Raw genomic sequence first — 16,762 nt, forward strand, 5'->3', positions numbered from 1 at the left:
TTGTGGTTGGTTTGTTCTTCGGTTTTGTTTTGTTTTGTTCTGTGTTGTTAAGTTAAACATCCTAGCACAATGTCTGGGAAAAGAGTTCATTTCACTTGGGAACGCCTGAACTACAGCCAAAATCTGTATCTTTTACAAGTGTGAAAAACAACATTAAAGCTGTGTTGAAGGGTACTTGGATCCCACACTAGCCAGGAAATTGATGATTACCACTTCCATAGCAACCAGGACACACCTTCAGCACACACAGGTTGAATTTTTTCATTATATGTATATATACTGTTAACTTTTGCTCAGTATCCATGCCAGCACCAGGAGGCTGCTTTTGATTTGTACTACTCTAGCTGAAAGCTGAATGGGAGGGATCCTGTAAAGGAATTGCAGTTGCTGCAGGAACCAAACTTTGCTGTGCCCCCCAGAGGCCAAAAGTTCACTTTGAACTAGTATGTCCCTACTCCTGTCTCTGCATGTTAAAGTGTGTTCAGGGAGAAAATGCAAACTGCTGCTGTCATCCCTATAGGAACTATATGCATTTCATTTGCAAGGCTTAAGAGTAAGTATTTTCATATTTATAATCAATGTTAGGGTCAGATCCAAAGACAAAACTCTAATAATTAAATTCTATCTAACAGGTAGAGAATTTTTATGGGGTGATGAAAGGATGATACAGTCAAATCCTGAACAAGTTCAGTGAGTATTGCTCAAGCCTCAGAAACTTAATTTGGTGATTTAATGGAGATACAAAAAATCCTTCAGATTGAACAGTGGAAAAAAATCAACACAATTACCTACTGTGCTGCTGTAAAGTGCACAGTGATCTCACAGTAAAATCCAAAGATGTAATATCAATAACATAAAACTTCATTGTGCTTTGTAACTGCAGTAGTCTTGAGTCTGTTCTCTGCTTGAAAGCAAAAAAAAAAAAAAAAGAAAGAGTATCATTAGATATTACTATTTTATTACTGTAAGTCCACCAAATTGAGGTAGAAATCCAGCTTTTTATGGAAGTTGAATATGGTCCAGTGTGTCAGTGTGTTTTAAAAGCCTCGAAGAAGTTAAAGAGGGGACACCAAACTGAATTGTATTATACACAGGTGATTTGTATAATTTAAAGAAAAATTGTTGGAGCATGAAGTAATTATTCTCAAGTGATTTTTCTATACAATATTTTAAAGCAGAAAGATAAAAATAATGCTTAGATTCATGTTGATTAACTGCAGTCGAAATACATAATTTGATATATCATAGGTAAAGAAAAACACTTATGTAAATTAAGATATTATTTAATTTATTTATACAGAATCTATTTTTATTAATCTAGTATATACTCTCGTATAATAAATCAGTCAGTCCGTCCTTGATGATTTTTTTCCCATCTCTGGACATAAGAATTAACAGAAAAGCATAGTAGAGAGCATGCAGATTGATGGTTCTGTTCAGCTGAAATCACTCCCAGTTTAGGAGGGTTGATTTAATTTTTTAAGATCAGGTACTGTGGATAGACTTCATGGTGTTTTCAGAAGTAACTTCTACACACTAATGACCTTAAAAAGTCTGTCTACAGTTTATGGCTTGTTGCACTCTCTGCTTAGTTAAGCACAAGACAAATTTTTTTTCCCAATACATTACAATAAAATATGAACAGATAACAGCTTTTTGTAGAGGATGGTAAAATACAGGCGAATCAATAGCATAGCTCATAAATGCTTTGGTTTATTTTTATGAGATTCTTGTCAAAACCTGTACATTTTTTAAGGGATTGGATCTTGGAAAATTCTGTTGACTGCAAATTTAGGCTTATTAGGTTATTTGAACTGTAGAACTGGAAGGTTCTTTTCTTTTGAAGAAAAGGTAATCTAAACCACTCATCTTCCCAGTGCAGCCTCAGATAATACTCACTCATCATTAATAGATGTTTATATAACTTTTTCTCAGGGACCTGCTTTCCCTGTCAAACTTGGTCCAGATTCTCTGTCTCCTTACCTTTAAAATACGTATTTCTCAACCTGGAGCCTTAACCGTCTTCCTGAAATTAGAGCCATTCCTCTTTTTTAAAATTATTTTTAAATTATTTTCCCCCAGTAACTAAATACAAAAAAAAAAAAAACCCTATAAATTCCTTTACACAGGCTTGCTTATAATAATTTCTTCAGTTTTTTTTTTTTTTTTTAAGCTATCACCATTTTAATTACTTGCATTTTCTGAACTTCTGTTGACCTTCATTGTTCTCTTCAGCTGCCCATTGTCCCTCTTGGAGCAGCTCACACACACCTGGATGTGGTACTGCCTCGAAGATGTAACACAGCATAATGGCTGAATTGTTTTCTTTTGTGATTTCCAGTCTGGAATTATGCTTCTGGTGCCTCTTGCAGTGTTTGGGTTTGCAGAGCTTGCAGTCCTTGGTAGTTACTCAGCTTTCATCTCACGCTCTGAGCAGCTGCTTGGCAGCCTGGCTCCATGTAGTGCATTATTCTTGCCTGTGTGCACTGTCTTGCATTTGCCTGTGCTGCATAGCCTGCTGCTGCTTCAGACCATGCTTTCAATTTGCCCAAATCACTCTGCATTCTAAACCCAGCTTCTGGCAGTCTCTTCCCACCTGGTGTCATCCACAGGTTTAATAAAATTATCCCCTACTCTGTCGCTGCATGATGTATTGTGGACTCTAAGATTAATGCAGGAGGACTAGAGAAAGAGTTTGTCAAAAGGATTGAAGCTGCGTCTAGTGGCTCTAACAGTGGTCCTCAGAATACTAAATCAGGAGCCTCACTGATGAAGAGCATGGATGTACAAGTACTTACAGCCTGGAAAAGGAGTTGGAAAGCAATGGGAGAAAAAGAAATGTTGTCTATCTTCCAGACAGAAATACAGCCTGACTTCCTGATAATGCATTAGCACCTCTAGTGACAGAACTAAATATTGAATTGGTGATAACAGAAATAATTACTCTGATGAGGCTAGGCTCAGTTTTCCCATGTTTTTGTTCCAGGTGATTTGCTAATGTCAGCAGGGTAAAAGTCTAACCCCTGTCACAGCTCTCCTTTTTACACTGAGTTTGGGTGATGGCTGTGTTGCCCTCCCTCGCTGACTGCCTTTTGTTGTACTGACATTAAGAAGAATGTCTGTAAACCACCCCCAGGTGAACCATGACTGAAATCCTGCTGCTCTCAGGGAAGTAGAACTGAGTTCTGTCGTGACTGGATCAGAGAGAACATTTCATAAAGGGCTCCAGAAATAATTATTTTGGTACCTTTCAGCACTAGCAACATGGCTGTCAGTAAATCCTACAAGCTAAGGGGAGTAGGTTGGTTTGAGGTTTGGGGACTGCCCAGGAATTCCAGTGAATCCTGGAGATGGGGGGGGAAACATTAAAGGGCATTTTTGTTCACATCAGCATCGAATGGGTGATGTAGCAGACTGTGAGCCACCAGGCTGTTTCACAGTGTGATGCTTTGAATGAGCCTTCACATGGGTTTTTCTTCTTTTTAGAATTTAGTCTGTTATCACATTTTTTTTCCTTAAGGTAAGAATCGTCAAGTCTTATTGGGAGAAATCAGAGTATTGCACACTGAAAGATTTGTCAGCCTCCAATTCCTGTTTATCCTGTTAGGTTCACGCTTTGGTATTTCTGTTTTATGCTAAACCTGGACGTTGGATTATGTCCCACAGCTGCAGATTTCTGGGCCCTCAGAATTGCAGAGAGGACCCGAAGAGCCTTGGGAGGAGGTGAGTTCTCCCAGCAAATCTTCACAGCATCACTCTGTTATCCATGCCTTTTCCTCACTCCCTCGCCTCCCAGCCCAGCAGAAACCCCCAAGGTTTACTTGAACTCTTGTAATTAGATCTGTCTGGGAGAACGACCAAAGTGTCAAGGTTTCAAAGAGAAATTCAGAAAAGTCAAGAGCAAGTAGAGACTTGAAAAGGGAAGTCGGGAAAAAAAAAAAAAAAAAAAAAAAAAAGAGCTGGTCTTTATCATGGTAATAGTAATGAAGCCAAGCTGGAAAAGCCCAGACGAGGGGCTGGGTTACGGCACTGGGAAGTGCCAGGGCAGCATCCCGGGACAGGGCATTAGGGAACCACGCATTTGCTGCGGGGGCTGCTGTCCCTCGGGCATTTCTGTGCTCGCTCGGAGCAGCGATGGAGCGGGAATAGAGGCAAAGCCCTGGCTGGTTTCGGGCGGGCAGAGCGGGATTTGTGCCTGTGCTGCAGAGCGGCCGGGAGCGCTGCCGGCCGGGATGGGCTCGGGAGGCGACACCCGGGGCTGGGGCTGTCCCCGAGCCAGCCGGGCGGGCCCGTGCCCGGGGACACGCTGGGGATGGCACGGTGCCGATGCAGGGAATAATGGGTGGAGGGAAGCGGTTTCTCAGGGCAGGAACCCCATTTCTGTGGGGCCGCCGCCTCTGCGCGGGCACAGCCCCGGGTCCCCTCCTGCGCCGCCGCAATCAGGCTCTAATCAATTAGGCAAATTGACTGCGCGAGTGAGCCATTTCCTACTCCTGGCAGCTACACCGGCTCCTGTTAACTCCCCATTTCCCAGGAACTCTGGTCTTCTCCACCTTAGGTTTTTGGTTGGTGTGGGGTTTTTTTGTTTTGTTTTGTTTTGTTTTATTTTTTCTTTGTTTTTTTTCAGAGGTATAAATGATGAAAAATCAGAGGAGTTTCTAGTAAATGTGAGCATGCTCTGTTCCTGCAGACACCAAAATAATTTCGCCAAGTGTGGGAGGATTTTGGTGATCCTTTAAAAAAAATTGTCAATTTAAAAAAAAATTGTCAATTTAAAAAAATTGTTAATTCGGATTCAAAGGGACTAATATTCCGGTTAAGCAGGTATGGGAGCATTTGCTCTTTAAATTCCAGTCGGCCAAAGACACGGTGCCCATGAGCAGATTGACATGTACCCAGAGAGCTAGCACTGGATGTAGTTAAATCTGTAGGTGCTACAGGAGGATATGATGTGCCACTTAATAAATCCATCTTCAAAAATCCTGAGGACAGACATTCCAGATGAAAGTTAAGCTGATGTTCTTCATAGCAGGGAATTATTCCTACCGGGCTCTGCAAGGAGCTCTGCATTAACATGTCACCAAAGTCCCCAGGACTCCACTCCATCCCTAACAGGCACAGGCGTACTGGGGTGTTAGTGCCAAAGGATGTCACGTCTGTTCTTAATCAATATTTTACTATATAAATCAGACTACTGGTTTCTCAGTTGTTTCCAAAGACATCACCAGGCTGCACTGTTCTCTCGATTTCATTTGCTGTTTCAGGAGTTTAGCTCACTGTAACTTGTCTAGTGCTAGGTATGGGGCAGAAGAAAGCATCTCTCACAGTGCTGTGTCAGTTGCTTTCCAAAATGTGCAGCTGAGCAGCCCGCCAAGCACATGGCCCTGCTCCTGTTTCTGTGCACTCCTGCCCATTGCTTGGTTCTCACTCTAGTGGAACACAGAATGCTGAAAGTGATTTAGAAAGAGTCACCCCCTCCAGTAGTTTATAAATTGAAAGTGGACCCTGCATTAAGAAAGATTCCTGAAATCTTATCAGCTCCAGAGCCTTAGCTAACAGTTGGTCCTGAAGTCACTCAGGAATTTTAGAGATCAAATAAAATAACTCTCATTAGAAATAAAATTACTTTTTTGCCCTTTTTTTTTTTTTTTGCTAGATTTGCTTCCTTGACAAGGCAGGCAAATAATTCAAGCCACTGAATTCACACAGAAGAGCAAAATTAAGACCTCAACGAATTTGCCATCATACATATATACATATAAAAATTAAAGATTGTTGAGATTAAAAATTGCTACTCAAAGTAATTAATGACAACTTATTTATTTATGCATAGTAAATTACATGTAAATATACATTTCATGCATGAGGGATGCTGTCACACAGTAAAATAATGAAAAGCAGACAGTGTTAGTGACAAGCCATGTTTGATTGCTGGACCAGTCAGCAGAAGAGGAGAAGTTAAAAGCTATCTATTTTCAGATACATAATATAAAAATGATACTTTGTAAAGAAAATTACATCTCCCTACAGCTATTCAAATACAGTAAAAAACTATAATTAAACTGAAGAGTTTTTACATTGGATCTTTTCTTGTTACAGCATTTCTGAGTCCAATGCAGTGCTTCATCAAATTAACTGAGTGAATAGGAATTTCAGAAGGTCATTAAATGTCCATTGTTACACAGTATTATACAGACAGTGTTTATCTCCTGATTTAAAGTTGAATTTTCCTTTGGGTAAGCTCAGTTTATAATAGAGTGTCTAATTTTTTTTTTTTTTTTACTTACAGTACAAAATCTGTAAAAGAAGAAATATTTTCAACATGAAAGGCACCTTTTCTATTTGCATTCTTACCATGGCATTGTCCAGGAGGTCAGTTACTCTTATTATGTATGAACATATTTAATATTGTATTAAGATATATTCAGGTCTTCTGAACTTTATCTAAAAGAGCAAGCAGCTCCACTATTTAACAGACTTACGTAAAATTTTAAAGGATGTTATTATACTAACCTTTGATTTACAAGTACTTGTTTTTGATTCTCCATTTGCAAAAATGATGGTAGGGTGTAATTCACAATTGTTGACTACCCAAACAATGGCAAAAAAATGTCCCAAATATTAAAAATCATTAAAATAATTGACACTAGTGCTCCCATGTTAACCATGTATGTTTCTGGTAGGTCAGTGGGAAATCTGCCCAGAAGACTGGAGGGGCGAGAATTCACATCAGTTTTCAACCTCTCCCTGCTCTGCATGTCTTTTATTGAAAGAAAATGAATACAAAGAAATTGGCAGCAAGCATAAAATAATAAATTTAAAATAGTTTTTGGATGTAGATTTCATGTTTTGGTTACCCTACAGGTTAGAAATGCTGTATTCTCAAGTATGAACCATTATTTTTTTTTTTCTAGATCTTCTAGGCTTTGAAAATGGGGTTTAATATCTCATGACATCTAAAACCTACAGATCAGCCTTTCAAGAAAATGATACCAGGAATTTTGCAGAATACCAGTTTTCAGATATGAGGTCAGAACTGTAGTAAAACCCGGGGCAGTAAGCTTTTATTATTATAGTACACCATAAAAAGAAATTCTGAATATTTACTACTGAAAAGGTAAATGAAATTCAAAGGGAAAATCTGAGAGTAAAGGCCTATTTTTTTTTAATTAATTTCTGATTTTTTGGTATATCAATGAGAGATATTTGACTAACAAACCATTATTTCAAGAAATAAAATAGAATAAAAAAAATAAATATTTCCTTTATTTAGCTAATACATTACTGAATATGAAAACCAGCAAAAGCCATGAATGGCTTATGATAATCTCAGGCTGTGGGACATTTTTACTGAGTTTGGGGATGTATGGCTCTTCTTGAGAGACAAAAACTTCTTTCACTAACTTCTTTTGCATTATTCCTTCAACTGCTTCTTCATACTGTGTACTTAACTAGCAGTATGCATGGAGGTATTAATTGTAAGTGTTACTCTGGTACAGGAAGCACACACAAAATAGTAGCGAATTTGGACAGCATTTTTCATACCTATTGTTATGCACCTACTTTAAGCATCTCTCCTTCTCTATCGTGGCTCTCCTCTGTCACTTATGATGGTTCCAGGCTGGTGAGCTCAGAACTGAGTTAGCCATGAAACGTCACTCCCCACACCAACTGGCAGAAATGTGCTTTCCTATACATTCCAAAATCCAGTCTAAATCTATGATCTGGGCAAGAGGATGGGGAACAGTTCCAGTAGCTAACAGAAGTTTCCAGCCAAAACTTGAAAGGTGCATTCAGTTCTGAGCACGTTATTGATTGTGACTGGATTTGATGCCCTTTAGCTGTGTCCACTATTCTGTTAGGAGGGTGTAGAACTGTTTTTCATTACTCACTTTTGCTTTTCCTCTTATCCCAAGGCAGATTATTTGTTTCCAAGACAGCATAAATCACCAAGTGTCACTGAGAAAGTGAGGAGGAAAACAGAGGGGAGCACCAGGGAGAGCACTGCAAGAGATCTTCCAAAGCATGCAAAGCTTTCTATGAATTGTGAAATTAAGATGACAGTGTTACAGAAATGTGAGTATATGTTGTCCACACAATGGTTTGAATCAGCATATTTCCTAGATCAGAGCCTTTCTCTATCTAAAGTTTATGTCTCCAGGAGTAATAGTAGTTCCTGTGAGTAAAATGCTTATATTCTTTCATTCTCTTGTACTTTCTCATTCATCTTCTGAAAGCAGAAACATGATTTATTATAAACAGTAAGGTTTCTAATGCCCTTTTCTTTTTGTAAATGGCTCAGAACAATGCAGTACTGAAAGTAATCACACATTCAAATACAAGTAGGTGTGAGCTTTCAAATATACTGAAAGTGAATATTCAGAACATCACATCCTGGTGTTTGCTTCTGATGTTAAAAACCTGCTGTGCAAACCAGGATGCATGTTTTCAAAAGTCTATAACTTTGTCATTTTGAAGCCAGATTTCTTCAAACAGAGCAAGGCACATATTTACCATCCAAGGATTTGTGCCATTTGTGCTGACTTTGGTACTCTTAATGGAAACTAATTTTGAATTTCCTTGAATGCAAAAGGACATGCAAATAAAATTTTCACAGCTCATTTTTAGATAAATTTGTTTAGGTGCTCTGAGAAATATTTTACTAATAGTTTCTCTTTGCTTGAGGTCAGGAAGGTTTGATGTTGTCCTACCAGAGAAGAGATGATCTAAGAACAGGAAGAGACAGAAATTAATTTATTATGTAATAAAAAAATGTATGTATAATAAAATTGTATTGCCAACATAGCACTATGCTGTAAATATTTAAATTAGGTCAATGAAATGAATTGTTTATAATGAGCCTTTTCAGAGGTGTATTTTAAATGTCTTGCAGAAATCCAGTGCCAGTGTTTTAGCCTGACAAGAAATAAACCTTTGACTGCTCAGGACATGGCTCTGAAGCATCCAGTGCAGGTATGTTGCTCCTCCTCATTGATTCCACACAATCGTGCTTGGTTCCATGAGTGTCTTGACTCAAGTTTGGAAGCTTTGTCTAATTTGAAGAGAGATTTGGATTTGATTTTGTACTCAAGTCTGAATGCAGCAACACACAGACTTCAGCTCTGTGGCTGTATGGAGGAATGCACATACCGTTATTAACACTTTTCTCCTAAAATGTATTACTGGGAACTTTAATGGTTTTGGGAATCTGGTTAGGAGTAGATCTGATGAAAAATGAGAATTCATGAATTTTTAAATATATTCTTCTTCCCAAACAAAAAACCCCAACCAACCAACCAAAAAAAAAAAAAAAAAAAAAAAAAAAAACACCAAAAAACAACCAAACAAGCAAAAAAAAACCCCAAAAAAACCCAGAACACCAAAACCCCCTCAAACAAAAGTAAATATTTTTGTAAAAAACAAAAGTAAATAACCCCTCAAACAAAAGTAAAATATTTTCATCCCACCCAAAAAGAAATCTCAAAATTCAGTCTGGCAATAGGCAAACTTAATTTTGACTAGAAAACTCAAAAAGTCCCTCACCAAATCACTAATGTTCTTGGCTGTGATGGTATTTTCATTTGCTGTAAGGATACCAAGTGCTGTGGATCAGCTCAGTTAACCTGTATTGTTCTGACTCAGAGGGGCTGTAACTCAAAAAAAGGTAAGAAAGAGAAGCACAGAGTGCCTCTGTCAGGCTCCATCATCACCCCATGCTCCTGTGGCACACTCACTCAGGAATTCTCCACTCACCATTGGGGGCAGCTCCTTGCATCATACCAAAAACAGGATGTGCAGTCCAGCCACGGAAGCCCCATCAGAAATAAGCCACCATCCTTATTTAGAATCCAGCTGCAAGGCAGGTGTTGTACTTGGCTCCAAACATTTAGGCTGGTTTGACAAACAGTAGTACTGGGACTCAGATTTGACTTAAAACTGGATTACTTTGTATTGATTTTTCCAATTCAAATTATACATATTCAGTGAAAATGTTTGTTTTTGCAAATACTGCGTTTTTCTCCCTTCTTAATTAAGTAGCAAAGTACTAAAGTATTTTTAAATGGGCTGATGTAACTGTGATGATGACACATCTCTTGTTCAGGACTGACTGATACTATTAATTTACATGGCTTAATTCTTCAGTGTAATGGTGACATTTTGTTTGGTTTTTTAACTTTAAGTAACTAAATCAAGACTTACTGATGGGGTTAATCAGCTAAAGAAAAATCTCCTAAACTGGAAAGGAATTACTAAAATATAGAAACAAGAAATTACCTTTTTATTACTTCCCCAAAAGCTACATCAGATACACTATCTAGAAGTACTATCTAGAAGTACTTGGAATTTCTGGTATTAACAATCATCCTGGACTTACATGAAGACAAGAATTTTTGCCACTCTTTTATCTTCTTTTCCTGCAGCAAATCTCTGAAGCAGTTTTTCAGAATGGTTGATATTGCTGCAACTCAAAGCTTAAACTGCTGTAATGAAACTTGAGTTTCTCCATTTGGCTAACACACTTCCAGCACTGAAAACCACAATACCAGTGACTTTTTTCTTTATTTTGTACCACAACTAAATTGGAAGAAAAAGTGTAAGACCTTCCATGTATCAGTGCCAGCAACAAAACTGAGTATGAATCATTAAATTCACCTTTCCAGGAAACAGTAAAAATAAGCATTTTTAGAAGTATGTTCATGTTCTTGGTATGTTGCAAAACATGGTTTTCAGTTTCAGATTTTGGAACTCTTCTTACCTCACGCATGAGTGGTTTGTTTTACACTCGCATGGAAATAAACAGACCATGGTAGCAGAGACAATACCCTCAGCTGTATGGGGGAACAAAACTCTCCCAATGGGAGAGATGAGAGCACTTTAAGGGGAGAAGAAAAAAACTCTCATAGGTGAGTCACTATTTTCAACCAGAAATATCCACTGAGAGCTAGGAGTTTTAAAAAAATAGAAAATTAATAATTTGTGATGGAGAAGAAAATATGTAAGCATCAGAAAGTTGTGTGAGATAAAAAACCCCCAACTTTAAGATATGTGAAAACTGGTTCTCTCAGTCTTCAGAACATGAAAGGGACAGGGAAAATATTTTTCCTGTCACAGCTGTAAATTGCAAGGTAAATTTAGCCAGGTACCTAAAGCACCTTTTTGGTGTCTGAGGACTGCCTGGCCAACTCTCAGTTCATTTAGGCAAGGATAAAGTCAAAGTGCCAGCAGCTCCCCCTCAAATGCTGCAAGGAAAACCCCCCCAGCAGGTATTACCAGCCCGTGTTTGGTGGCCACTGCTACATGAGCAAGCCTTTGGAGGGCACTTACCACACTGCAAAAGAGATTGAGTTTGAGGCTTGGTCACTAGAAGTGCAGGGATGAGTGTGTAAGGGCAGTGCAACTTCACTGCAGCAAAATGAATCTACAGGACAAGTTCATTTTTTACTTCCAGAAATCGCTGCTTGTTTTGTTTTTCTTGCACAAGAACAAAGCATGTCTTAAAACAGAGCAAGTGAAATAATAAAAGTGTGAAAAGTGAAGCCAGCAGTGAGTACTCACAAAAGAACAAAAATGGGAATGGGTCAGCTTGTTTTGCAAGAGCATGGCTATTCTGGTAATTCATGTTCACAGGAAGAATCTTCCCAAGTTTGATAGTGCTCTCTTTTGAACCATGTTTTTTTTTTTTTTTTCAGATTTGATCAAGAAATTGAAGTTTAATTCAATTTTACAACTGAAGAGTTTAACCCCCAAGATAGCTTCATTTCCAGCTACCAGATTCAGAGTTCCAAGTACAGCAGATAAAGAGCTGAAAAAAAAAATTCATCCATGACCAGTCAAGAAAATTTTCCAGCTTTTACTAATCTCTTAAAATAAAACTAAAAACCCCAAAAGATTTAGCAAAAGAAGGTATCCTGTTTCTTTGCCTCACTATCCAGGCAACAAGTCTGGGAATAAAAATGCTGTTTACAACAGAGATGCAACCTTACAAAAGAAATTAGTAAAGACGCATTTTGTGGAAGTCACCTAAAATTCAGAACAAAGGTTTTGAGATTTTTAAATGGTATATTTCTGCACTTAACTGCTAATAAAAGTGGGTACTAATTGTTAGGCCCAAGAGTTATATGGGAGGGACAATTAACATGTTGTTCTGTTTTTGAAGTATCTGTCTGCATTAACATAGGGCATTGTAGTGCAGATTACATTGAAATGCTGACTACTCTGCTGTAATATTGCTAGAGAAAAAAAGAGCTGATATTAGTTAACTTAGAAAAGGTGAGTATTGCTCTGGTTTTGATATTTTAGATGGTCTGCTTGATAAGTAAATAGATATATTAATTTCTCACACAGATTTGACATTTCCTTCGACAAATAAATGGTTTCCATTTGGAGTTTTTAACTTAAATCAAGGCAGTTTTGTATACAAACAATGCAGAAGTCGTGACATTAATGCCAACTTCTCCCTGCTAAATCTCACGGGATACAAAAAAAGTTTTAGATTTTAGTTTTAGAGCAAAATCATATTGCTGTTGGTCAGGTTAGTTTTCTTTGCAGCAGTCAGCCCTGTCTAAGAGAAACCAGTGCTTCTGACCTGCTGACAAATTACATTTAGATCAATGTAGATCAACGAAGTCAGTCTTTTCTATAGCCTTGGCCATATTAGATTTTCAACTTCACAATTTCGTATCTAGTTGTTTTTGTCCAAAGTGCCAAACAAAGAGAGGAAAAGGGGGCAGTTAATTGTCACAAGCAGAGCAAAGGAAGCATGTTTGCACATGCTAATCAGTTCCCTCTGAGTGTTTTCGTTTTCCACTTCGTGGGTGCAGGCAGAGTGGGCAGGAACAACAAGGAACAACTTCTAACCCCACAGCTCTGCTTCTTCCATCATTCCCCCTTGCCCTTTGTTCTCCCCTACAAACAAAGGAGTTTCTCCTACCGGGCTTCTCCTCAGCCTACCAGGTCTGGCTCCTTTCTGCTCCCATTCCCCCACTGCCCGTGGTCCCTTCCCCCACTGCCTTGTCTGTCTCCTGCCTGTTCCCACTGCTTTTCCATCCTGCCTCCCATCACTGCTGGCTCTTTGTTCCCACAGGGCTCTGGAGATGTGCAGCAGGAGCTCAGCTCTTTCTTTTTAATTAATTTTGTTTTTCTTTTTTTCTTTTTTTTTTTTTTAATTTTTTCAGGGAGAAAACATGGAACATTTGAAGGCCCACTGACTGCATATGAGAAGATAGCAGAGAAAAGCAGCAACCATCATGTGCCTTAAGAAAATGCTAGCATTAAACACAGCCACGTTTTCCTCTAGAAGATGCAGAAGTCCCAAGAAAGACAGTATGCAACTTGCATGCAGCTGTGACAGATTGCTGTATAAGTGATCTGCGCAAGACTAAGAACTTTCCTTCACAAGTTTAACAACATTTTAAGAAGCACCTTTATACCTGGAAAGGAAAAAGAAGAAGGTGGGCTGAAGCTGCCTTATAAGGTTTTCAGGGAGCTCTTACCCATAGAAATAATGAATGTATTTTCAAATCTGTGTGCAGATGTTTCACAAGGAGCTACAGCTTTCTGTAGTGGAGTACAGCAGTGCCTCACTCAGGTGCCCAGTATTAACCTGCTGCCATGAAGGAGGTCTGGGTTAGAGTGCTATATTCTCTTTGAAAAGGAAGAAAAGGCACTGCTATCATCTTCCCAGCTTTGGAAGGGCAAATTCCAAATTTTTAATCAAAACCATAAAAAACAACTTTCACCATCACCATATTTTGATTAGGAGCATAACTGCAAAAACAAGTTTAAGCAACCAAGAGAAAATGTTTACAAAATGCTGTGTCAGTTCTTACCTATTTAAAAATTAACTCTATCCAGGCTGAATCCAGGACCTAAAGAAAAGTAGGATTGGAAATGAAGCCCTTTTTATTTCTAATCATGTTCTTCAAAAGTCCTGCCTGCTTCCAGGCCATGCTTGAGAGAATCATGTGTTACCTAAATCTGAGTTAATGGAACAAGCAGCAGTCAGACCAGCCCAGCTTAGATTGAATGGCAGTGCTGAGGAAGCTGAAGGTGCCTACAAATTTGTTATCCCTAATATCAAAGATCAAAAGAGTAAAGTTCTGCTCTGCAGCACAGCACGTAAATTACTTTATAAGGGAATTCTCACACATCCTGATGGGTCTATGAGAACTGGCAGACACTAATAGGCAGTAAAATAATTTCTCTAGAAGTTCACTTCTGCAGTTTGTTTGCATACCTCTCTGGGATAGAAGTGAAATTTGCTAGTGTTTCCCCCTGAATCCTCCTCCCATGCCTTGAAAACAATGAAATTCTATTTGAATTAGGACAACAGGAGAGGCAATTTAAAGGGGCCCTAAAGATTCAGTCTCTTAATCACAACTGTGACAAAATGCTGTTATCCTTGCCAGCAATTCCCTGGCAATTTACAGTACTCTAGTGTAAAAGGAGACCTTGCATTGCAAAGAAACCTGACTAGATAACCAGGTCTTCATCCATCGATTCCCCTTTCCTGCCCCCATTGCACACATCCTGGGGATCACCAGGCACTCTGCCATCCTGAGGCCATTCAGGAGCTACATTCTGACCCTGACATTGAATCTAAAGTTATTTAGAAAGTGAAGTCAGTGCAGAGGTTGGCTTCTGAATAACCCATCTAATGAGGAGGGCATTTCAGTAGGACTGTGTGAATGCACACCAGCAGCCCCATTAGGCTGCAATAGCACCTCAAGAGTTTTTAACATAGGGGCAACCTAAAACCACTCTGCCTGAACTGTGGTTTCTGCTGCTCCCCAGAAGGAATTCTCTTCCTGCATTTAGGTCAGAAATTAAATTGTTGGGCAGGTTTCCCCTGCAAGGTCCTGCAACCCTAGGTTGCCACAGGTCTAGCAGTTGTTTTAGGGTATAAGAAAAGAAATACATAATTAAGAATTTTGGAAAGATATGAGGGCTTTGAAGATAATATCCCAAAGCAAAGAAGACCTCAAGAAGGAGTTAGAATTTTTTCTTTTATGTCACTGATGGGCTGATTTCCTGCTGAACAATTGCTCAAATGTAAAAAGAAAAAAATTGTTGGGCTGATAATGGTAAGTTAAATAGAGTCAAATAAAGGCATATTTTTATTATTTGCATATAACTGAAGCTAAGTTAAAATATAAGGAAAAGCAGGTTGTGTAAAGACCAGGAAAATACCCCAAGGATCAATATGAGCTTCAAAAGATTGTGATGTTTTCAACAACTTGTTAATTGCTGGTATATGAATAAGTGCCAAACCCAAATCACTGTTTCAAATTATGTTCCAAAGCAAAACACATTGAAATTTCCAACCTCTGTCAAGCAACACAAATAAAAGGCTCCACATACTTGTGGGTGATTTTTGAATTATTGTAATTCTTATGACTCTCATAAATTGCATTGACTCTCAAATGAATCTCTGCTTTCATTACCAATCACTGCTGCTTTCAGGCCTTGAATATTTGAATCTTAGCATTCTTCCTGTGAGATGCTTAAGTAACCAGAAACTGCATATATGTGTCTTTAGCCTTTAATCTGGACACTTTTGTCAAGAGAAATACTGTTAAATTACCATAGCTGTTCTTTGGGCAAAACTCTTAAGTAAATCTATTACCCATGTTCCTTTAGGGTGAAAACATTCTCAAATAGGTTTACCTATTTCTTTTGCTTCTCTCTTTATAACTAGCTGATGGGAAAAGGCAGAAGAAATGTTAAGTGTGGTTAACTTATTTTGAAGCATATTGCTAAGCCAGCATCCCTTTCCAGAGCAGCACATTTCTGCTGACAGCCTTTTTACACAAGATCTTCAGCCAGTTCTCCACGAGAAGTTTCTGTCACGCTGTAAGAATAATTTCCTTTTCCTATGAAGTTTTCTAGAGTTGTTAATTTATGTAGAATGAAGAAAGTAATTTCAAAACAGATATGAAGTGGGCAATTGCTTTTCCCTTCCTGAGGCTGCCATGGGTTTGTTCTCTGGAAGCAGAGTCTCACCTTTCAGCTGAGGACTTCCAGCCACAGGAGATTCTCAGGAGAGCTCTTCAGCTGCAAGTGGAAGGGAAGATAGAGCTCCTGAAGCCACTTCAGGATTTCTACTTGGAAGCCTAGTAACAAAACACTGAAGTGAAAATAATTGGAAGTATTTGGGATTTAGTGTCAAAGTTTCTCAATTGAGGCATCTCAAATATATCCATTGAAAACATCCTCCTATCCATTACTGTCCAGTTACTGTTCAGTATTTCTGATCAAATGATGTATTAGTTGGTCTGAGGCTGTTGAAGCATCACTTCTAATAGGTCATAGCATCCTTTATAAATAATTTGGTTTCTGTAGAATTTCACATTGCTTTCTTAACTCTGAGATAATTTACAGACAATTTTGTCTTTTCTGAAAGATATTTAAAAACTGTGGCTCTTGTTTTAAATCATGCTTGAAGTTTAAACCAAATTTTTATGGAGAGAGACAAAACTTCTCTCCACCAACACTTTAAATATGTTAGGGATCACTGTTTTCCTCTGGTATCTCTGAGTCAGAACATTGACAATGTCAGGAAAACTAATATTTTTGGAGAAAGACTCAAGGCTAAGATTTTATTCCGTTTGCATCCTTCAGGTTGTTTCTGCAAGGCTCTCTGAAGAATGAGCACTTGTCTTCTCTGTCCTTCAGGACAGCTGGTTGATGTCCATAAGGCTTCCTGGAGCTCTGCTTCCTCTCGGAAGGAAATCTGGAATTCTGTCTGTATTTAGTTGTTTTC

The 16,762-nt window shown here is 38.5% G+C and overlaps 1 long non-coding RNA gene across 1 annotated transcript; it reads left to right on the forward strand.

The window, feature by feature from the left end:
* The first annotated feature begins 7,916 nt into the window (after positions 1-7,916).
* Positions 7,917-15,359, forward strand: LOC134416755 (uncharacterized). The gene is made up of 3 exons (XR_010027366.1): positions 7,917-8,076; positions 8,894-8,973; positions 13,176-15,359. It is a non-coding gene; the product is annotated as an uncharacterized LOC134416755 (long non-coding RNA).
* The last annotated feature ends 1,403 nt before the right edge of the window (positions 15,360-16,762 follow it).

The sequence above is a fragment of the Melospiza melodia genome, chromosome 3 (genome assembly GCF_035770615.1).
Source record: "Melospiza melodia melodia isolate bMelMel2 chromosome 3, bMelMel2.pri, whole genome shotgun sequence".
NCBI lineage: Eukaryota > Metazoa > Chordata > Aves > Passeriformes > Passerellidae > Melospiza > Melospiza melodia.